The sequence below is a fragment of the Patagioenas fasciata genome, chromosome 2 (assembly GCF_037038585.1).
Source record: "Patagioenas fasciata isolate bPatFas1 chromosome 2, bPatFas1.hap1, whole genome shotgun sequence".
Lineage (NCBI taxonomy): Eukaryota > Metazoa > Chordata > Aves > Columbiformes > Columbidae > Patagioenas > Patagioenas fasciata.
Genome location: NC_092521.1, coordinates 157,927,542 through 157,950,797, shown reverse-complemented (window position 1 = coordinate 157,950,797; position 23,256 = coordinate 157,927,542). Strand labels below are relative to the sequence as shown.

The 23,256-nt window shown below is 40.8% G+C and overlaps 1 protein-coding gene and 1 long non-coding RNA gene across 3 annotated transcripts in view; one reads left to right on the top strand and one right to left on the bottom strand.

The window, feature by feature from the left end:
• LARP4B (La ribonucleoprotein 4B) overlaps positions 1-16,721 on the bottom strand; it is a 56,961-nt gene extending 40,240 nt beyond the window's left edge. The window contains exon 1 of the mRNA XM_065829961.2: positions 16,348-16,721. The gene's annotated coding sequence lies outside the window, so the exon portion shown is untranslated. The remainder of the gene's footprint in view (positions 1-16,347) is intronic.
• Positions 16,722-16,903: 182 nt separating this feature from the next.
• On the top strand, positions 16,904-22,853 carry LOC139827301 (uncharacterized). Of its 2 annotated transcripts, none has more exons than XR_011737786.1 (2): positions 16,904-17,879; positions 18,526-22,853. It is a non-coding gene; the product is annotated as an uncharacterized lncRNA (long non-coding RNA). The 2 variants fall into 2 exon arrangements; XR_011737787.1 differs by having other exon boundaries at positions 18,523-22,853.
• The last annotated feature ends 403 nt before the right edge of the window (positions 22,854-23,256 follow it).

The following is a 23,256-nucleotide window of genomic DNA, read 5'->3' as shown; positions in this document are numbered from 1 at the left end:
TCTTTACAGAAACTGGTTTTAGCCTTTTAAAATTGTGGATTAATAACTTTCTAAAGAGAGCACACTATTTGTTACACATTTTGTGTTCTCTGTATATAATCTTCACTGCTGTTCACACTAACCTTGAGCATGACATTCTTCCAGATTTACAAACTGAAGTCTACTTTAAAGAAAGACAAATGTGTTTCAGTCAGCAATGATGTTATCTACTCCGCATTTGGATTTCCAAATCAATGCTGAGGGACTTCTTTGCATCCCTGTCACCTGCTTATCTCACACATTCCCACTCCCTTCTAGGATCAGTCTGTCCCCGGCTATGCTGCAATCTCCTCCTTCCTCAGTTACATAGCATTAGCACCAGTACTGTATAATTCTATGGACTGTAGAAGGAAAACAACTAAGATCATGTGAGTTTAGCAAGAGTAAAGTTCCACGACATACATGTCCTTTAAAGCATTTGCTGACTGGCCATCGCATACCAAATATTCAGCTAAATCATTAATTTTGGCTGAGGACAAGTTGTTAGCCAACCTGATAGATAACATGACTGCAATGTGCACATTGCAGCTTGAAATTCCTTGGGCAAGGCACCAGCAATCAGAGCAGCACATCATTCTACTGCTTTTCACAAGTCCTTTAGATGAGATTACACATGATACTTATCACAGGCTACGTCTAGATTGAAGCTCTAGGTAACCTTGTTTGGATTACTCAAACTAATATTCTCATTACCTACGCAGATTTGTTGTAATCCACTCATCTTGTGAACTAATTATTTTTAATAACAATGATGCCAAACCCATATATGTAAGTTGCATTTTGATCACTAAGGACCAAATGGGCTCTCAAAACAAGTAAAATACTACTATAATCTGTTTAAAGAGAACATTCAACCTGTCTTCGAAGTTTCACACTTCTAACAACAAACTACTATTGCCTGTTATCGGGTAAGCCAGAGTGCAAGACCCCAAATGCAGGAGTTCCCTTCGCAATTTTCTTCACTTAGTACATCACACTGGTACAAACCCACAGGATATCAAACTCTGCTGCAAAATCTCATCTGTTGCAATATACTTCAAAATGACTTCATGTGCAGGGCTGTTCTGGAAAGTTAGTGCCATCAGCTTTTCCAGCCTGGAGTTGCCACTTGCCCGTCTCCTCAAGCATGGAGCCTGTGTGACATGAGGATTCCACACTACTATCACATCAGAGAATTCAGCGTTCATGGAAAAAGCCACATTACTTCAGAGAGAGAAACAATAAAGACCACAAAACCTTAAAGGCTCTTCACAGGATGTGTTTTAGCATGCTTTTCAATAGTATTGATGCATATCTTCACACACAAGCTTATTGAGAGGAACCACAATCAGTATCTGGTAGTGCTAGTAACTACAGATGAGGATTGACAGTTTGTCCTCTTTTAATAGTCAAATCAGCAAGTTAAATATGGCATTTTAATGCAGCAATAAAGATTATCATCCCATTGAAGAGTTAACTTGCTCACCACTTGAAAAGACACCACATTGCTGATTGGTAAGCCTTATCTTTGCATAAATACATGCTGCTGCAATAAGCAAGAGACATTCAAGAGAAAAAAATGCAAGCTGGCAGACCTGTTTGGGATAGAGACAGTCATACCTGTGGCAGAACACTGAGCTATCGGAAGCAGACTGCAATTTTTTTCATTCAAATTGTAACAAAACAAAAACCACAAGAAAGACCTCTGAAGGCACACAATCTCTTCAGTAAGCTTTTAAGTACTATTTCTAGTCTATAGCAAGCAGATTCACAAAAAAAATCCGTGTTTTCCACAAATTATGTCTGGTAATACAGTCTATAGAATGGCCTGCCTTCATGACTTGATTTATATTTAATATTATAAATTTCTGATTTCAATTTTGTAAATACATATAGTAAATCTTTATTTTTCCTTCTTGCTCACCATTTGGTCATGACAGAGTAATTAGCCGAGTTGAACAACTTCAGATATGTCAGAGCAAAGTTACTCTCAAGACATGCAAATAGTTATTTCCAGAACTACCTGATGCCAGAGACACTGCACATATTTTACTGAAGCTTATTAAAAGCAGATTGAACTTTATTTGTATGTAGGCACGATGGTTAACCCCCAGAAGTTTAAAATACAGGTAAATACCATGTTTCTTTCAAAACAGTGTAGAATTCAACCATGAAGTCCTTACTGTCCCCAAAACTAACACATGGCTCAGCCCACTAAATTAGTGATTTCCATGGGAAGGGGAAGAGTCATTTTCTCATTAGAATGAGGACAATGTGGGCAGCAATTCTTTCCTCCTACCTGTACATATCTGTCCTTGTGGGCACTTGGCCATCTGAGGAATGACAAGAATATTTTTGGAATGGACTGAGACCACCTGGCCGAGCAACACAGGTAGCAAGTATTTCAGCCTACTGGTTTTCTTCTGCAACATCCACAACCACCTTTGCAAATAAAAAGCTGTTGGTGTTTTTTTTTTTTTTAAAAAAAAAATGTTGACAACATGGCTCTTTATGAGCAAATATTTTCAAACGCATCTCATTATGAGAATTCCATCATTACCAGATACAACCCAGCAATGTCCTCGGGATGAGTATACAGATAAGTGCACACAATCACACTTGCCTGGCTGCCAAGCCGGGCAGAGCTGGGACCATTCTCATCCGAAAGCCACACGTGTGTTATTGTGGTGCCAACGCCAGGGTAACCTTTACACTGCATTTTAGTTCAGGTTCAGGTATTTTCTAGTACTGGTAGAGTGAACATTCAACCATCTGCATGTATTTATGTACACACTGCATCCACATACACCACAACCTTGCAAACAGCTGGGAAGAGACATCTACTCGATTGTCACACGGCCAACAAAACCCACGACTGCCCTGCCAGCCCCCTCAAACCCCCTCAAGTGTAGCCCCCAATTCTCCTACCTCTGCTTTCATTACACAGTCTCTAATTTTTCTAATTCATATTCAAAGCGTGCTTTTATGCAGTCTATCTTGCTGTCTAGAGTTACAAGATTATGAGTAGCAGCATGTGTTCTCTCAATCAAACCAGTCAGATCTGTTATTTAAAAACATGCAAAACCCCAAACAATGCTCTAGGGCTGAGATCTTGCCTGCCAACTTTCAGCCCAGAGTAATCAGCCCTTAAAAAGAGATTTACAAATGCAAGTGCTGACAACTAACTTTCACACTGCAAACAGCAACACCATAAAACAAAAAAGCTTACTAGAATAAAAGATCTTTTCATTGCTCTTCCAGAAAGCACAAACAAAAATAGATGCGAGTGTGGCTTTGTGCAGAACTCTTCCTAGCAAACATTTTAGAAACTTTAAACATAGATTAAGACAAACTTTTCACAAGGCTAATACAGAAATATACTTCCAATAACATGGCAAAGTCTGAAATGTTTTCAAAACAGAGGTTCCCTGCTTAACTTAAGCTTCACAACAAACTTCCAGTTGCAGGTCAGAAACACTTTCTGCTCTCCAAGATAACATACTTTCTCACCATCTTTCATGCCATTATGTATCCATGAGGATCACAACACCACAGCAGAAGTAATGAGAGATACCACTGGCTTCAGCTTTGTAGAGTTTTCTCATCTGCTGAATACATCACATACTTGATATGAGAAATAACAGATGCCTCTTCCAAAACTATGCTATTCATTTAACATACCAACTCCTGTCTAAACGAAGTCCACCTTTATTACTTTTACAAGTGTTTTGAATACCCAAAGCATATGTAATATGTCAAGAATTAATCATGTTCTCAGTCCAGGTAAAGCTACTAACTCAGATACAGGAGAATTAAGTATCATCAAGAAAAATTACTAATCCTGATCCTGAAAGGCTGCAAGCTTCCCTCTGTCTTTGCATTATGAGCAGTGATACAAACTGGAGCTTGCAGTTTCAATCAAATGGCTATTTTCAAAGACTTTCAAGGAAATATTTCCGCTGTTCATCTAAGAGTTGAACCATCATCCCACTGCATAGGGCCCGTGATACCATTCTGTAGATCAATAACCCTACAAAGCTGTATCATTCTGATACAGAAAGCCGGTGAAACAATTCAGGGGTTTCTATCTTTCCTTTCAAAGCAGGAAATAGTTGTTACACAGCAGATGTGACAAGAGATCTGTCATTCAAAGGACAACATTATTTAAAAGAAAATATACTGTGAAGTGGTTACATTACCACCATGGACAAAATAGCTGCAAACGAAAAATCTAACAACCCCCAGAAGCACATCTGTCAGTGGCAATCTCTGCAACCATCATTGTGCCTAAGTCAGTTGTAAACTTGGTATTACGCAACTGAAAAGCTGACGTGACATAAATAGTCACCATATGTGTCTACATAAGTTAAATATTGAATAAAGTACTACTTCAAAAAGCATCACAAGGCTCTGAATTTGTTTGGCTGCTAATGAGCTAAACATTTGTGTGAAAACTTGAGAATTTCACATCTGGAGCTTCGCCTGACCCAGACACTTATCCAAATCTGACAGCTGAAGGTTTCAAAATGTACATACACCCAGTGTATGTGTCAGCATGGCGGCTGGTAAGTCAAATTTTGAGAAACTCAAGATTTGTTTCAGTTTTCCTTCCTCCAAAGAAATTACTTATCACCTGGGAATCCCCCCTGGCAGCACCGAGAACAACGCAACTTTTTGGTTCTTAAAGAGGAACATGGACACAAGCACATGGAGTGAATCTGTAACTGGACACGTGGCAGGTGCAAGGCATTAAAAAACCCACATAGCAACTGGGTGTTAGCAAGAAATGCACTGTGACAGAAGACCACCTAAACCTTAGCACTGTATGTTTTCAACATTCTGCAATACATAACAGCAGCTCAAATAGTTTAGAGCTGCTGCTGCATCTACTTCACAGGGTTTAAAAAAAATCTGTTCTTTACAAGGTTGATAGCACCCAAAACTGTTCAGCAATGCTATTAATTATCTCCTCATACATAGCCTCTCCTCTAAGAATGGCTGAGATTTCCAGAGAAACAGCAAACCTTGCTGTTTCAACAGAACGCTGCATTTTCTTATTTAAAGATCTATGAAACATTCCTGCACTAGGGTTTCACAAGCAATTCGCAACTCCATCATTTACAGAGCTTTCCAACTCTCATACAAACCTGCACGATAGAACCACACACCAGAACTGATTACTTCAAGTCTAGAAATTCAGATCATTAGAATAATTAGTTGTCCAAGAGATACCAAACAATAAGTTAGTAAACAAAGGTGGTAAAATACCAAGGAAACCTGATAGTTGTAAATGATAAGCACTCTGTACAGAGGTATATGGAAAAGTCTTTCAGTCAAGAGCAAGAAAAATGGGAAGGGTGTAAAGTTACATCCTTATTCACTCACCCAATCTCAAACAACAGGAAAAATAGATCTTTGATAGTACACAGAAGATCACAGGATGACCCCTACCAACAAATAATCCTGATTATCTTTAAGTCTAGCCTTTTATGCATTGTATTTTAAATATATATGCTTAAAATAAAAGGAAGTCTTTTCACTATATGGAAAGGTCTCAAACAGAATTTCCACAGTCCTCTTGCACACCAAGACGACAAGTTTTACACACAGGTACTACCCGATGCACACTCAAACATAATTCAAGAAACAGACTAAGCCTGTGGATCACATCCTCCTCAGTAATGCAATGCGCCAGATGTTTAACAGCATATAATCTAAAAAAATCTTACCATTAATGAATGCCAGGAGTGCCTACCAAGACAGGAATAACCCACTGGGAAGAAATTTTTGTGCTTGATAAGAGTCATGTGCCTTGAAGACAAGTGTGATTGTGTCATGAGCAGTTTGCAGTTTGCTTATGGCTTGTTCTCAGCTTTCAAACCTGATGCAGCACTCTCCTGAGTGCAGGCTGAAGCACACAGCATTAAGAAACCAAACTCATTAATTTACAGGGCTGTTCCATGTAGCACATACATGACAAAGCCACAAGCTTGTTTCCCTCACTGTAAGTGGACTAATAGCACACACCCCGCAGGTTATCCATAAAGATGCATATTTAATTTCTATTATAACTATCATGACAGATAAGATATTCTTTCATCAGATGATGATTTCAAAAAGTACCAAGCTGTTAATTAAAATAAATCATTTCTGCATTATCTAAACAAGCCCTCAACTGGCAGAGTTAAAGTTGTTAGCAGCTCAGCCAAACCATGACAATCTATGACCATAATTTTCCACAGCCCCCTACTCTCTTGAAAAGTTGTTTTATCTAGTTGAATGTAGAACCACAAATTCTACGTTACTTACCAAGGCATACAAAAGGCAGAAAGCATCTCACACTGGAGGAAAAAAAGACTCTCTCAGGAAAGAGATTAGGAATTTGCCACTAAAGTACATTGGGCAAGTACCTCAAAGTATGACGATTTTGCACTAAAATAATCCAACACTTGCTCTCAGTTAAGCTCATGAGCATTTAACCTCCTCCCTACCTCGCAGCCCAGGTATCTATTTTTCCAGAACAGAAAACATCAACAGCAAGAACAGAATTGGAATAAATTTGAACAAGCCCCCTTTCCTCTAAACAGTTAATCAGAGAGCTACACAGTAGTTGCTTGCACACACACTTTACTTCTGGGACCACCAGAAGAGCAGCAGAGGAGAGAGGACCCAAGCTGAACAACTGATGCCATTAATCTTCCTCCTTGTTCTCTAGGAAACCAGCAGCAGCAGATCAGTGCCAACCCAGCACTGCGGTTCTGAGTGAAACCCAACAGGTCAAGTACACATCACTCTACTGCTATCACTCATGCCTACAAAACATCACAGGTAGCTCCTACTGCAAAAGAAAGAAGGAAATAATAACAAAAAAGAAGACAGTAACAAGCTTGCATGACTTTTTTTAAATCAATGAATTTAAAACTGATGAGGTTTTCATTAGAGTACAGGCATATACTATACTAACCCTCCACTTACATTAATTTCTCTTAACAGTTCCATCCACCTGCATTTACCTGTCACACTTGACTAAGCTACAAGGCAGTCTCTGCTTGCAGAGTGTCCAGTGCAGTGGGATTCTGATCTGCAAATACAAATCAAAACTGAGGTAACACAGATAAAAGTGTTGGCATTTTTACTACTATACATCATTTTAACTGCTAAAATTGTCTACAAACTACACAAATGTTCACTCTAGACACTTTAGTGTGATCTTTTAGAGGCTAATTGAATTATTCTCTGAAAGGCAAAGCTTATCAATAACTTCTGATATCTTTATACTTACAAATTAGTTGGGAGACTGTTCCAGGCTTTTAATGTAAAACCAATATTTAATGTCAAATACTGATCACTGATGCATAAATTAATTTTTCACTGAATGCAAACATTAGGAATTCACTACAAAAATCCATTTCAAAAGTTCAGCACTATCAAATGCATAACTTCACCTAATTCATCATCATCCATGTTGCTTGTCTGCACTGACCACACAAGTTAACAATTGCACAACATCTCCATACACACAGAAAGCTGAAGACCAAGACAATTGACTAGAAGCAGTAAACCGAATTGGAAGGAAAATTAAAGCTTGTCCTGGAGTAGATGGGGCAGGAGGTGAGACTTATTAGTACTAATGACTGTGGATTTCACAAAATATTGATCATTTCTGTACTATTTTTAAATAGACATTTCAGAACAGTAGTTAGTAAAGGGAAACTTTTCAACAACTTCCACATATCTTCAGCCTATATTACTTCTTCCCATAGCCAACCAAGACACCACATGAAGACATTAACATAGCCACCAGAAAAAAAATGTGAAAGACTCCTCAGTTACTTTTTCCTATAACTATAGTTCGTCCTTTTGACACACACCTTATTTCCAGCAGGTGAGTTTATTTTGGCACTCTGGATACTAAGTCTGTCTCACTCTATCACATCTTCTCTGAACTCATGCACACATGAGGAATTATTACGCAAGGATAATATCTTGCATAATATATTTTCCTTGTTCCCCTTCCCTCCCCACATGGCTGGCTTGCTCCCATTTAACCAAGGAGTCCTTCAGGGCTTGCTTTTTTTTTAAAGCAGGGGTGTCAAACATTTTCACCAGGGGCCACATCAGCCTCACAGTTGCCTTCAAAGAGCCAAATGTCATTTTAGGACTGTTTAAATGTAGAAGTAGTTACATTTGTCCAGTCCTAAAATTACATTTGGCCCTGTAAAGGCAACTGCGAGGCTGATGTGGCCCCTGGTGAATGTTTGACACCCCTGCTTTAAAGTATCCATTGAAGGGGAGTCAGAGAGATTAATCTTCGTATTGCACTGCTGAAGGAAGCAACGATTAAGTATGCTGAGAACTCACACAGAAAAGTGAAGTTCAAAGAAACTGTTGCACTTTCATCATAAGATGCAGATATCATTCTGATACCTCAAACTGATAACTGACTTGGAGTGAAAACTAGAAAAGATACTGAACTTTGCAGGCTAATGGGCTCATCAGCATCTTCGCATGCCAGTTCTACAGCAAACAGACCTGTCATTTTATAAATTATGTTTATTTCACAAGACAACTGCAAGTTCTACAGTATTTTACTAGCTGCTTCAAATTTTTAAAGCTAAGATGCAGCAAGTGATGGTCTATTTGGCCTTTCCCAATTCCTCAAAGAAACACCAAGTCTTCAAAAGATACAACACATGACAAAGTACCAACAGCTTTAGCACTTGCTTAGAGGGAATGAGTTAAAAGTCTGTGCATGAAAAGTATGAGTTTAGCAATACTGGGAACAACAACTTCCTTGTTTCAATTAGCGAATGTTCCTCGTTCCGATTTACCGGTATCATCTGTAAGTTTTCTGCACACTCCACTCCTTGCAAACCAGAAAAAGGCCAATGCACACTGACAATGCTGCCTGGGACTCCAGGCACTACAGTTCACAAAAGCCAAGGAAAGAACTACCCCAGCTCTGCAGGCCAAAATTCCATGGACAACACCCTCTTCAGAAAAATACAGTAGAAGAGAAAGCAGTATTTTCTGATGAAAGAGAAGACTAAAAACATCACTTGAAGTTGTAAGGTTAATATTTTGGGCAGTTCTGAGGGTAAAGGTTAGAAGTCTGACGTTCCTTAACAGGTCTTAATAGGCTTATAATCTTAGAATATCGCTGTTATTTGGATCCCACATTTCAAGACTGCAATCAATGTTGTGCTTAAGCAAGAGGAGGTCAAAAACTGTATTAGGAACTTCTAGGACACTATTTTTAGTGCTTTGAATTATTCTTTAAGACACACACATAGCTTCGAAGCCAATTTGCTACATTATCAGACCACACAATAAGCACCTACTTCAGAGAAGCAGAACTCTTACAACAAGGTTCTCAAATACAAAGACAAGCAGAACTAGAATTCTGGGAAGATTTGGTGCAGACTGATTGGACAGCTGTTCAGTGCTGCTGGACAACATCTTTGGTCAGAACAGGTCTGAGACAAGCGAGAGAAAAAAGGCTCTACACCAATGTAAAGTCCAGGTGAGAACCAAATAAGATTTTGATAATTACAGTGATAAATGAAAAGGTACAATGACAAGAGTCCTTCCAATACAAACGTATACAATAATACTTGACTCCACGAAGACTATATTACTATTGTTCTGCAAAAGAAACAGGCTAGGATGAACTTGGGGTTTCATTTTTGGTCCTTTTTTTTCCCCTCAGATGACTTGAAAAGCATTCATTTACCGAAAATACATTATTTTAAGTTTTGAAACATGTTCAGAACCAAATCTAAAGTGAAATTAAACTTCTTACAGAAGAAGCGTCATTTAACTTTAAGGTTTCGTAATAAGGAAAGGAAACCAATTTTTTTTTTGCCAATGATTATTTCATTAACCTCTTTGCCAAAAATAGGATTTAACCCAAATCATCCAGTCATTTTAGTATTGCTTCCTCTTTTTAAAAAGCCACCAGCCTCCATTACGAAGTCCAGTGAAATCAGAAGCAACTCTTGCTTACTTTTAAAACGCTGTATGAAAGACTATCACTTACAGGGTGCACATTTGTTCACAGAGCACCCCACCTTTTCAGAGTATCCCTGTAATCAAAAGTACAGGTAAGTCAGGTTTGACTCACTGTTTAAGGATGGACTGTTCCAATATTTAAGCTTGGATTTAAGGACAATAATTCTTCCTTGAAAGCCAAAGTAACTGGGCACAAACCCTCCTAAAAATTCTACTGATAGATGGAATCCAGGCAGGTAAAATATACAATGTTATTTAAGAAACAAAATTATAATAACAATAATACAGTAGATTATAAGTTAAGCTGCAACATGTTCATGAAAAAACCAGGATCCCCTCCTTTCTTTATAATACAAGCCTTTTAGACATCTATTATCAAGAATTGGACAAGCTTTGAACAGGAACAGCAACACAAACCCAAGATCTTGGAGACATGACAATGTTGGCAATGATATTTTGCCCAAATTGTTTGCCTTGCTGCTTTAAACAGCAACATTTTCCATCCCTATCTGTCAGCCAGCAACAACACTGAATGGGAAAGTAACTCTGAGATAAGATTGTAAATTCTGCACATGCACATGTGTATAAGCTTTGGTCCTCAGCACTTAAAGTAATCATGACCCAACACATTCTTCAATTTTGCTGTATTTTTCTAATTATTAGAACAAGAATCAGAAACCATAGGATACATGAAAACATTTGAGCATAATCCTTCAGCACCAGGGTATGAAAAAGCAAACTACTCTGGACATTGGCCTGTTGATTCATCAGTTCCTTGTTTGACCAACAGTCAGACTCTGCTGTGGGGCAACCTGCAACACCATCACAACCTGTGAAAATATGCTCATGGATACCAATACCGACCGAAAACAAAACCATAAAGCTGCCAAGAGACTTCACTGTAAAACTTCTGAAGCATTCCATTAAGCTTCCAGCAAGTGAGATTTATCAAATGGTTAAATATTTTTTCCCTCAATGCAATTCCTATTTAACTAATATTTTGTTTCTCAAGATTCCCTGTCAGATCACTGGCATCCTATGATTACAAAACACTTGAAAATAGGCTGTAGAATGTTAGGTCTGCCAAGAAATGCAGAGAAACACTTCAATGGAATAAGAGAAACGTACAGTTTTTTAAAGTAAGTTTGTAACTCCATTACAGATGATAGTCTGCCTTAAAACACTATCAATAAACAACTAATATTCATAATTGTTGCTTATTTCCAGAAGGTAGCAGGGAAGAGCCAGTACGAAGTTGAGGGAGAATCAATCTAAAGCAAACTGAAAATACCCTTCTACTTGTGCAAGAAAACACAGGAAATCTAAAAGCAATATGCAGTGATACAGTACTTAGACTTGCAAAATGGCCAGTGTAAGCCAAAAATAGCTATGTTTTACAACTACACCCAAAACTCAGTATATTATTGAACAAGACCCATGTGAACTATTGATTGCATCTGAAGGTGTAATTTCCAAAGTCTCTATTGCTAGTGTTTGCTATTTTCAATACTGAAAGCAATACAGGCATTTTAGGAAGGAACCCCCAACAGATACAGCAATTCTGGCTCTAATTGATCATAAGCTACCATGCCAGACAGATGCCTACAGATATCTATAGGCATCTCTGTTTCTATGAATCTATAGGTGCAATGGTCCAGAACTAAAAGTTGTGTATAGCTACTACAACCTTAAAAGCACATATACAGAAGTGCAGCTGCCTATGAACTCTGGATGGCCACAAGGGCAATCCAGAACAAACCTTCACTGTAGGACACACTCTCGGGGACACCAGTTCCTTATGTGCCAACAGCCTTATGCGAATAACAACAGAGCTGCTGGAAGTGCAGAGGCAGCAATCCATTCAGCTTATGAACGAATGATTCCTTTTGTATTACATCATTCAACTACCTATTAAGGAGCTGGACTGACAGGATCCAGAATATGCATAGCCCAGCCCTCCACGGTAAACGAGTGTTCGAAAAGATTAAGGCTTAAAGAAATTGGTGATTCATCAGGGCGTCAAAACAGCGTTCCCCCAATTCTCAACAATGTTCCAAGCCAGGTAGCTAGCCACATATTAGTTACCCCTGTCAGACTTCAAATTTTGGAGTTAATTGCTGTTCCTGAAACACATAGCCAGACACCAAATACCTGCAGCAGCACACATCACAGAATGAACACTACCATGGCCATCCTAATCGCACAATTATGCTGTATTACAGTCACACCTTATTTAACTACTCCAGAGCACCTCTGTTGTCTGCAGGTATTACACTGTGGCACCTGCTCCCTCACAGAGGGGAGGGCACTCCCCTTTAGAAAAGGTACATAACAGCAACATACAAACATGAAAGACCAATTAAAGATATTATAAATCTTTGCCTCCATCACATCACCAAAACTTAAGAAATATCAGTTATGAACCAATTAATAGAATTTTTTCTCTCCTGCGCTATTTTGTGGAACTTGGTTAGATTAAGTTAAATGAATGGGCGATACAGAAATCAACTTGTAGTCTCCCATTTCTAAGAAGTTCCTCAAACTTTCTGATTTCAGATAAACTTTTATTATGAGCCAGTCAAAGCCAGCATATTCTTAAGAAAAAGAAATAGATCATTAGAATAGCAATAGGCCTTCTTCAATTATCTAGTATTTACAACACCAAATTATTTTTACTGACCAGGTGAGTTATCATCAGGTTTAATATTCAGACAAAGTGTTCTGGAGGTATTCTATTTTCCTACTTGACTCTTATGACACACTAGCTCGCCTTGAGTTTAACGCAGACGAGTTAATACGTAGGAAAAGAGAACTTCCCTAAGCATTAGCTTACAACTGTATTAACAACATTTTGAACTGGTACCTTTGATGAAGCATATAACAGTTCAGGGGGGAAGAGTGTGTCTGTGCATGTGCATGCTTTCTCCTTTTTGAGGTATCACATAAAAATAGAATTATTTGAAAGTTTACATCACTTCTCCTTCCTAATTTAACGGCTTACGTGGTAAGATCCACTTGTCTAGATCTTGTTTCATACAGACTAAAATGATAGTATTAGATTCAGCATGCATATGCTTTTTTTCGGGAACAATGTTGTTCAAATACCTTTCTGAGGCCTTTACCACAGGAGCAGCTTTCACTCATCTTCTAAACAGTTCTCCACATACTATTGCCTCTTACAAAACTTCAGGGGGAGGAGTTAATTTTCTTCCCTACAACGTCCTATTTTGTAACATCCTTCCTTTTTCCTGCTCCTACCTGTGTGCCCATTCTGAATGCAAATACAAGAGGCTGGCAACACTCAGGTTAATATCACTGACTACAGACAGGAATAAATGCTGCCAGAGACTGTTTTCCACAGTTCTAAGAGCTACATAAACCTGTTGTTTAAAAATGTCATTTTGCTAATAAATACTTCAAAGGACAGAACGCTACATAAACCACATTTTTTACAACGTTTACATCACACAACAGTTCCTCATGTGTGCACGTACACACACACAAAATCCCATTCCAAAAGCTTGATATCCTCCAGACTTGAAAATGTTTCTTTGCTTTCTTCCTCTGGTCTCTTCTGCCTTCTTCTGTGCCAGTCACAGCCTCCTGGCCGCTGCATTTGTCAGCTACCTCTGCAGTCACCTTTGCACCTTCCCTCACGGAGCATCTCCCAGACAAGAACACTCTTCTTCCAGAAGATCAGTAAGGCTATTGCCCTTGACAAAACCTGCTCCTTCCAACACAGGCACAAAAAAAGATAAGGCAAGTGCTCTACGTGCCTGTTCGTGTACCTTACCTGTTAAATTACGAGAATGCGAATGTCTGATTAATATACAGAGGCACCATGGAATTAAACATTAATAGCATGAAGGGCCAAAAAGTCATCTAGTTTAAAAAAATTAAACTGATGAAACACATCCACACCTAATTACTTTGTTCTTTATAACTCCCTTCTTGCTGCCTTTCAGCTGTCACTTTAGATTTGTCATGCACCATGGCCAGAAACATGCCTTTTCCGTGTCTAGTGTGTGCATTTTGTGAGGCAATGTAATATTTAACAAAGAGTTTATATTACCATGCCAATTAAGCTCAACAACTGATTTAAAGCCAAAGCCACTGCCAGATATGAGACTTAATAAGAGACGCAGCAACACATCTCCACAGAACATGTAGATTAGACAAACTCAACTATTTATTTTGCATTTCAGGAAAATAAAGTAGTTAATTTCACTCTAATCAAGTAAAACGTCAGAGCCAGAAACTGCCTACGTGGCTGCCACATGTCTCAACGAAATAAAACAACCTCCAAATCCCAATGTTCCCACAACTGCCTCCAATTCCAGATCTTCCATCTTGCTCTGTACTGAAGCAGTTTTAAGTTCCAGCAGCATATGTAAACTATATCTATATCTATCTATCTATATATATATGTACCTATCAGTCATCCATACCTTTCCATGTGGTATTTGCATTAGAGTGAGCCATGAAAAGCAACCAAGGCAGAACACACTTGCTCTAACACTTTTCTTCCCTTAATGCATTTGTGTGTAAACACTTGAAAAAACAGAACAGAATTACAAGGGAAACAGCTCAATCTAACCCAGAACACTGTGTGCAGTTAAAGGTCCAATTATATATCATGAAAATATACAATCACTTATTTAGGAACATCCAAAAGGTCAAATGTTTTCTACTAATTTATTTATGCAAACCTTTTCTTTCAGTCTCAATAAGGTTTGGTTTTTCTCAAAATGTAAGACCAATTAAACATAAGAGTAATTTTGGCTTCCATATAAATAGTATACACATCTAAATGGCAACACACCTGGAAGAATAAAGTTTCTTGTAGACATTTCATATAAAATAAACACTCTTTTCTGTATGTGCTTTATCAGGTCTCACCCTTGTTTTCTCCTCCCTTTCACTTCCCACAAAAATATAATAATATTTTTTTTTCTTTTTAAATCAATGTTCTTCTAACAGCCAGAGTGATTAAGCTGATTAGCTTCGTATCTCAAGAATTAACTTGAAGAAATGCTTACAAGTCAGCAGGAAACAAGTGAAAGTTCAACTGATAAAAACTTAACAGATCAGAATCAAAATCTTGGAGTTGTGAAATCCCAGCAAGTTTAAAAAAGAACACAACACATTTTGACCTTTGAAAGCTTATCCAATCCTTAAAAACCAGGTAAGTTTGACATGAAACTTAAACCACATGTAAAGTTAAAGCCTTTCCATAATTATCCTGAAATGGTACTTAAGATTCCTACTCTAATATTACTAAATATTCAGATGGAGGCCCACAAAACTAGGGCAGAGACAAGACACAGAATCGGAAGTCAGAATTCCCATGTTTTTACCCCAACCGTGACCTAAGTTTAAACAGTGGTTTTGAAAACAGCTCTCTCTGTGGCCACAGGCAAGTCTTAACCACTTCGCCTCAATTCCCTTACCTGCAGAATAAAAATAATTATACTTATCTGCCACACAGGAATCTTGTACAACATTGTTTGGCAAGCACACATCTGTTTAAACTGTGGACAAAGCTACGTAGCAATTTTGGAACATCTGCACAAACTGAAATTGAGACTGAAAACAACTCAACTGAAGCAGCCAGCAAAGGTCCAACGACAATAAAATCCTTCCAGAAAAACCCCCTTCACACAGCGGCTGCTTTTGCGAGTCTTGCTGCCCAATCTCCGAGCACAGCCGGTCCCTGCACCGGCCCCTCACGGGCTGCGGACGCGGACCCGCGGCTGCCCGTGCCCACCGGCTGCTGCTGCCCGCGCCCGCCGGGCGCTCCGGCCCGGCTCCCGGAACGGGTCGCGGTCCTCCCTGCCGAGGGCGTAACCGGGGGCACCGCCAGGCCCGTGCTGCCCCCGCCCCGCTCTCCCCTCCCCTGCCGATCGCACCCGCAGGGAGATCCTCGGCAACGCCGACCGGCGCGTGGGGCAAAGCTCATCCGGCCGCTGCCCGGACACCGCTCGGGGCCGGGGCGGCCGGCGCTGCTCCGTGAGGCCGCAGTGCGGGAGCGGCCCCGGCGGCCCAGCCCGGCGACTCGCCCTACCCCGCCATGGAGGCCCCGAGCCGGGATCTCTCCTCCTCCCTCCTGCCGCTCCCCCGGGAACCGCCTCGGGTGGGAAGATGGCGGCTCCGGCCGCCTCCCCGGTGCGAGGGGGGTGGCGGGTGGCGGAGCGGGCGGGCGTCTCCTGCCCTCCCGCTCCACCATCGCCTCCCGCACCGGGAGATGGGGGGAGGGGAGCGGCCCGAGCGGGCGCCGCTGCCGGGAGGGCGCGGGCCCGGGCGGCCCCTCGCACTCACCTGTCACCGGCAGCCGCCGCCGCCCTCAGGCCGGGCCTCGACGGGGAAACGACGGGCGGGAAGGGGGTGGGTCGGTGTCCGTCGGCGCCGGGGCCTCTCGCTCCTGCTGGCCTCTCCGCTACCGCCGGGGCCTCTCGCTGCGCCGCCGCCGCCGCCGCCGGGGCCTCGCCGCCGCCAGATGCCAGTAGGAGGAGAGCGGAGAGCGGGGCGGGGGCCGGGAGGAGGAGCAGGCGGCAGCAGCACAGCGGGGAGAGCGGCGCGGAGGAGCAGGAGGCGGCGGCGGCGGCTCCGGGGCCCGAAACGTCTCCGAGCCGAGACTCAACCACCCGCTCGCATGAGAGACCCGCTTCCGGCTCCCGGCGGAAGTCCCTCCTCCACCGGCGGAAGGGATTGGCCGGCGACGCCGCGCGGCGCGGCGCGCTCGGCCGACACTAGCGCCCGCGGATTGGCGGAGGGGGCCCGCGCGCGGGGTGACGCGCGGCGGCACGTGACGAGCCTGACGTCACCCGCTCTGAATGAGCGCGCGGAGGCGGGCCAGCGGCGCCTGCCCAGCCGGGGCGGTTTATTTCCTCGCGCTCGCCGTACTCCCGCCCAGGAGGGCGGGGCCTTTCCGGCGGCGCAGCGCGTTTCCCTCAGCACCTCCTCCCGCTCCCAGCGCCGGGCGGCCCGGCCTGTCCCAAGCCTTCCCGCCGGGGCGGCCCCGCGCTCTCCTCGATTCCTTCCCCGGTGACAGGGAGGTGGCACCTCGTGGCCCAGTAATCCCTGTGTGGCTGGGGGCAGCGTGCGGCCTCCACGATGCGCCCCGACAGACCTTCCCCGCGGCTCCGGAATGGGGCTTCCCGGCCACGGGGAGAAGGGACAGAATTGGCCCCAGCAGCCGGTCCCCGGCCGGCTCACTATACCTGCCCAAGGAATGCTTCCTAGGGTGTGTGGTGGCCTTGTGAAACGCTGTCACGGCAGCCACGGGAGGATCCAGGTGCATGTCCCAAATTACAGACCCTGCTGCAGAATATTCCAGCTCTTAATACAGCAGCTTCTGTGGAGTAAAGCTGAATAGGTGTGGGTTCAAAGGGAGGTGATAAGTGGGGTTTTAGGAGAAGGATGTTTCATGAATGAGCCTTCTGTTTCATGTGGGTTATGAAAGGCAGACCATTCTCTCAGTAGGACTCCAGTGACTCCTCAGACTCAGTTTACCAAGTTGGGAAATAGTGTCTATCTTCAGTTTCGTAAAACTGCAGTGAATTCCAAGAGATTCAAGAGGTTTTTTGTTTGACCAAAAACCAAACACGTCAAACAGCTGTAGTTTTTTAGTACAGATTATTATTTTTGACTGCAGTAAATTAGACAAATGGAAAACATGATTTCTTCTCAGAATGGAAAAGAATGCTAGAACGAATCATTTTCCAGGATGTTCCCAGTCCTCAGCCTGCCATCTGCCTGGAACATGGCAAAACCGCATCGCCTCACAGCCAGCTGGCAGTGATCTGCACCAGGCATTGCTGCCTGTCTTTGCATCTCAGGAATGAGTCCAGGTAGGGCATTCTGGATCCTGCTTTTAATCCTTGCTGGTAAGAGTCATATTCCTGCCTTCAGGGTATCTGCTAGAAATTCCCATAGAGACAGTACTGCAGTTAACTCAGGAGACCTGTTCTAAGGACACCCGAGTATCCTTTGGAACTGTTTTTGGGGTTGCTGTGTTGTTCTGGATCCCTAGCTAGTAGAGGCAATAAAGCATATCCTACTGCCTGAAATGAGGTCAGGCCTTATCAGATGTGAAGCTTTACTGTTCATCTGAGGGAAGTGTGTATCAGTGCTCATTCTTGGGCAAACAAATGCTTCTGTGAGCACAGGTGCTATTTTCCTTAGTAACTTGTTTCCTTACAAAGTTGTCCTTTGTAAGTTGAAGAAGTCCTGAGCAAAGGATGATATTTAGGGTAGGGCTTGCTTAGGAGAAGGAATAGGACTTACCTTTGAGTATAGATATTGAGGACAGAAGATACCTCAAGTAGTTCAAGAAGTATGACTGATCCATTAAGTGGTCACTGTGCAGCTGCTATATAAAGAAATTATTACTTAAAAGTGTAAAACGGTGAAAAAAATGTTATTCCTAATACTTTTTAATTTTATAAAGGAGCTCAATATAATTTTGTTCTGTAATGCCAAACTCTTCTTCAGCAGACTATGGTTCTTGTCAAGAAAAGGTGTGTCCCCCAAGCCGTATCCCCATGCAGCACCTAGGCAGAAAACCAGACACATCAGACCAGTGAGAAGACTGCACTGTATAATTCCTGCTGCTAACTCAGGAGCTGTGATTGCCACGTTCATCTTCTCTCTTTCTGCAGCTGCAGGAGTCTGTGTGACAGAGAAAACAACTGATTCCTGTCAAAGACCAGCACACGGAAACAGTCTCATTGTATGTAGGAGTTTTTCTTTAATGGACAGGGTTAGTTCTGTTTTGAACTTTTTTTACAAATCACCCTAACTGTGTTACTAAAGGAGAAAAATACTATGGGACTAAATTTTTTAAAAATCCAATGTTATAAAAGCATTATATATTGATAGACATGGCAATATATAAGTTTATGATTTTTATTTCCTTATTGTTATGTTTTATTGTGGTTGAGTAACAGTCAAATTAGTGTACTTTTTCCATAAAGCAATAAGAGTTTTCTACTTTCCTGGGCCACCTCTAATTCTCTTTTCAGTGTGGGGGAACTTAATCGCTGAATGCTTCCATTTCTTAATGGCACACTGCTGAGATCAAAGAGGTTTGACATTTTTCCTTGGTGTGCTGGCAGCTGAGGAATGTGTGCACATATATGAGTAAAATATTAAAAATTGGCAATGGATGCTGTGTGTTAATAGAAACAACTCTGATTTGTTATACATCTCAGACTCAGCAGTCTGGAGAGAGAATGCATCTCCAAAGGAAGAATGCGCATGAGCAATAGGATTGATAGTCCCCAAAAATCAAGCAAGATTAGACTAACTAGTTGGTTCTTTCCTGATCTGTGATCAAACAGATGTAGAAGGGACTATGTAAGTTACTTCTAAATATATTAGTGATATATTGTTAAAACTATGTTTTGTAAGTTTTTTTAAAATCAGGATTCCTAGCAAAAAAAAGAAAGTGGCATTTGGTATACTTAAGAAGATCACTCATTGTGAAGAAGAATTGCAAAAAATACAGTGTTCCTGGAAGCTAAACCTAGAGTTGAGCAGTCAGAAACTCAATCCCTTAAAAATCACAAAACGTGCTGGAATGCTTGGGCTTTACAGTCTTTATGATTTCCTCTAAGTGTAATACAAAGGATAATATTTTCTTCCTCATGAGAGCATAGAGGATTAATTAATTAAAGTTTGTGAAACACTCAGGTAGAATGATAAAAACTTTCGCTGGAACATGAAACAGGACTAGATTTCTGCTTTGTAAGGAAGATCCTGTTTTACACTCCCTCTTTTTCTTTTCACTCATTTAAAACACACTCTAGTAGTTGCATTCTCAAAATATTTTATCCTGAAGATCTATGGGATAAGACTTAATGAATCACCAGTATTTAAGGATTGCTGACGTGGAACACTTGCCAAAACCCACAAACCACTCAGTACTTTGCAGTTTGAGAGATCTTGTGAGCCAAGTAATATTTTACAAGTCCTGATGCTGTTACCCAGCTTTGCAGGAAGAGAGATCTTTTCAAACGTAAGATACTAAATGATTACATGTAATGGGCTATTCTTGTCATAAAACTGCAACTTAACTAGAATCTACTAAGCATTCTGCATTGCACTGAGTGGCATTTTAAACATGTATTATTTCTGCGTCACTATCTTTCATAGGTCACAAGTAAACAGTTGACTGTCTGTGTAAAAGACAGGCCCTGTTCCAAGCAGACTACCATCTTGACAATCAAAGCAGACAAAGATGAAGTGAAACTAAATAAATACTGCTTCCACAGAGAGGAGAAAGTAAGAGAAATTAAATTACCTGCCAAAAGATTATGCCAGATATCTACAGTTGAGTCTGAGCTCTATGTGGAATCCTACAGTGTAGTTGAATGTTCATGCTTCTTTCCTAGCTAAGTGAAAAATAATTATCGAGTAAACTGATTGAAGTCCATTACTGATCACATAGATCTATGATCCCTGTTACTCATGCATCTCTAACTGTAGGAATGATCCAGATTCAGATGAGGTAACCAGAGACATGTGCCAATATAACTTTTCTTCTTACTTCATTTTTAATGACAGCACCTTCATTTTCACGTCTAAGTGTAAATGCAGAGTATTCAGTCCTGATAGAAACAAGTGTGATGATTTGGATCTGTTTCTTTTCTAGTTGAAAAATCATTTATAACATAGTGGCAGGGTTATTGTGAGATACTTTCTTAATTATATCCAGTGCCAAAATTCGGTTTGACTGCAATGATATTCCAACGCACAGATCGCAGCGCTGAGTACCTACACATGTGATTGACAGCATGAACATGTGCGCTTCCTGGCTCTCTTGGATCAGCTGCTATGTTTGGTAACAAACCTTGTGAAGTGCCACTGTAGAACTAGTTCAGACAAAACCACATTTAGCAGATTTTTCCCTCCAGCCTTGTCCCTTTGGCAGGTTAGTTGTATTTCTTTAAAACATAGAGACCATTTTAAAATAAGGTTGTGACGCAGGTGCCAGCCATTGTTAAACCTTGGGTTTCATTAACGCAGAGTAAAAAACTGTAAAAAAAGCTGTAAAAAGCTGTAGATGGTACCGTGAATATTAAAACCATTGTTAACAACAGCTGATTACAAACTTTCAAGAGATGGTTTAACAGTATAATTGCTGTTAATTTGGAATAATCACAAGTCTGAAAATTACCACACTATTTATTGGAGTTTATGCTATCATCAAACTGACTAGTACACAGGCCCTCCTTGGTATGTAGCAGGTCTGCAGCAGAGCCAGGCCTTGAAACCAGATCTCCCACCTTTCAGGTCTGAGCAATATACTGCCTTCAATTTAGTTTTTGTTCATCTGTGACAATATTTGTTATTCAGCTTGAACCTATACATCAAAGCTAAGTAAACCTCAAGGAGAAATTTGGTGGCTGAGTGAGAATTTTCTGAAGGGATCTGAAATCAACTCAGATTTTCTTAGCAGTAAACATGTTAGCAATTTTCTGCCTTTGTACTTGTTTTCGTTATTCTATCACTATGTTTCTGAGCACTCCACAGCATTCTTTAAATATCATTGTAACCACTATGTTAGTATTTATCTCCAATCAACAGACAGCAAACTAAGGCATGAAAAAGTTTGAGCTCAGTCTTGGAACTGGTCCTATCCAAAAGTTGTGTCCGCTCTAAAAATGATTCTAAGTTTGTATTTCTGTCCTCTTGAGCCCTATACTAAGATTCAGTGGGGACCATATATATAAACATACACTTTTATTCCTCAGACTTCCCATTTCAAACATGAGCATCTTTAATTGTCTCTTCTGCTCTTGTTCTCATAGATATTTTTTTTATTATTATTATTATTTTCTCTTTGTTTTGGATGCAATTTTGATTTTCTCCTGCTCAGTTATGTTGGAGATCTATGAAGAAAATTGCATGAAAAATTTCAGCCCACCAGGTGAATGATGCCAAACATTTCTAGTTACACAAGGCATATATTGCTGGGATAAAAAGTTAAAAGATGATAACTTCAATATTGAAGACTTGAAAAATAAGCAAATACCCTCTATATAAACATGTTTGTGCCACCCTTATTTAAATTGACTCCTCAACTGAAATTGACTTTTTGTTTGGCCATTAGTCAATTTACCATCAGATATTCTTTTTAGTATGATCTGCCCATCATGACAGAATATTATGTACAAAAAGACCAAATGTAGAACTCAGAAAGTGTCTCTTTTTGTGTTTATTGAGCCCAAATGAAACATTAATTACAAAAATTGTGGTTCTAAATTAACACTTCTCCCTGAATCTAGCATAAATCATATCACTAAATATTATGGCATGTTATTAACATAGGACACAGTTTAAATCACAGAGCTCTCATAAATTTTCAATTTACTTGGAGAAATGTGGTTTTCTGCTTGAACTCTGCATCCAGTATCTTTCCATGACACAGAAATGCAGAAGAGTTTTTAAAAGACAATTCATCAGAAGTGCATCTGTTCACTTACAGTGATAATGAAAACTCTTTAGCTCTTACTCATGGGCATATATTTCTCAATGGAGTAATGAAGAGTTAGCAGATTCTCTCCTTACTTTTCTTGTATGTTTATTTGAACTTGGAAACTGTAGTGCTAGTTGGTTAGAGAGATTCTCGTATAAATGGCCATACGGTGTTGAAGAACAGGGAAGCTGGAGTCCTCACCTTGTCTATTACAGAAATTGAAGTTTTCAGATGATGCATCGCAAGTCTGTGCTTGGCGTGCAACCTACTCACACCTGTGCTCAGATATAAAACAGAAAGGAGATTTTTTTCCCATTAAAGTGGGCCATGGATGGATTATGAAGCTGGGCTTGTGTGATTTTTGTAATAGAGCTGTAAGGGTTGGGCTTTGATGTTTCTCAGAGATCATGCTTGCAGCATGGTGACAGTGCAGTCTGGTTTGTTCACAGACAGGCAGGACTGTAGTGACAGAGGAACTGAAGAGGTACCTCGTCCTTCACCCTCCAGAGCCAGGATTTCTTCTGAAAACCCGCACTTGATGACGACTGTGGTAAATACTCAAGAAATTCAGACACAGTTCAGTGTTTCAAATGCCATAAAACAGTGACAACTATTATAGTTTTAAAAATACACTGAAATACTGTGGACTAGTTGTAGGGTCTGAGGGACCCAGCATCAGTAGGCTGGATAGTCCTTTTCATCCATAGTTCCTCAGATAGCAGTGGGTTGCAGTAATCTCCTTGGCA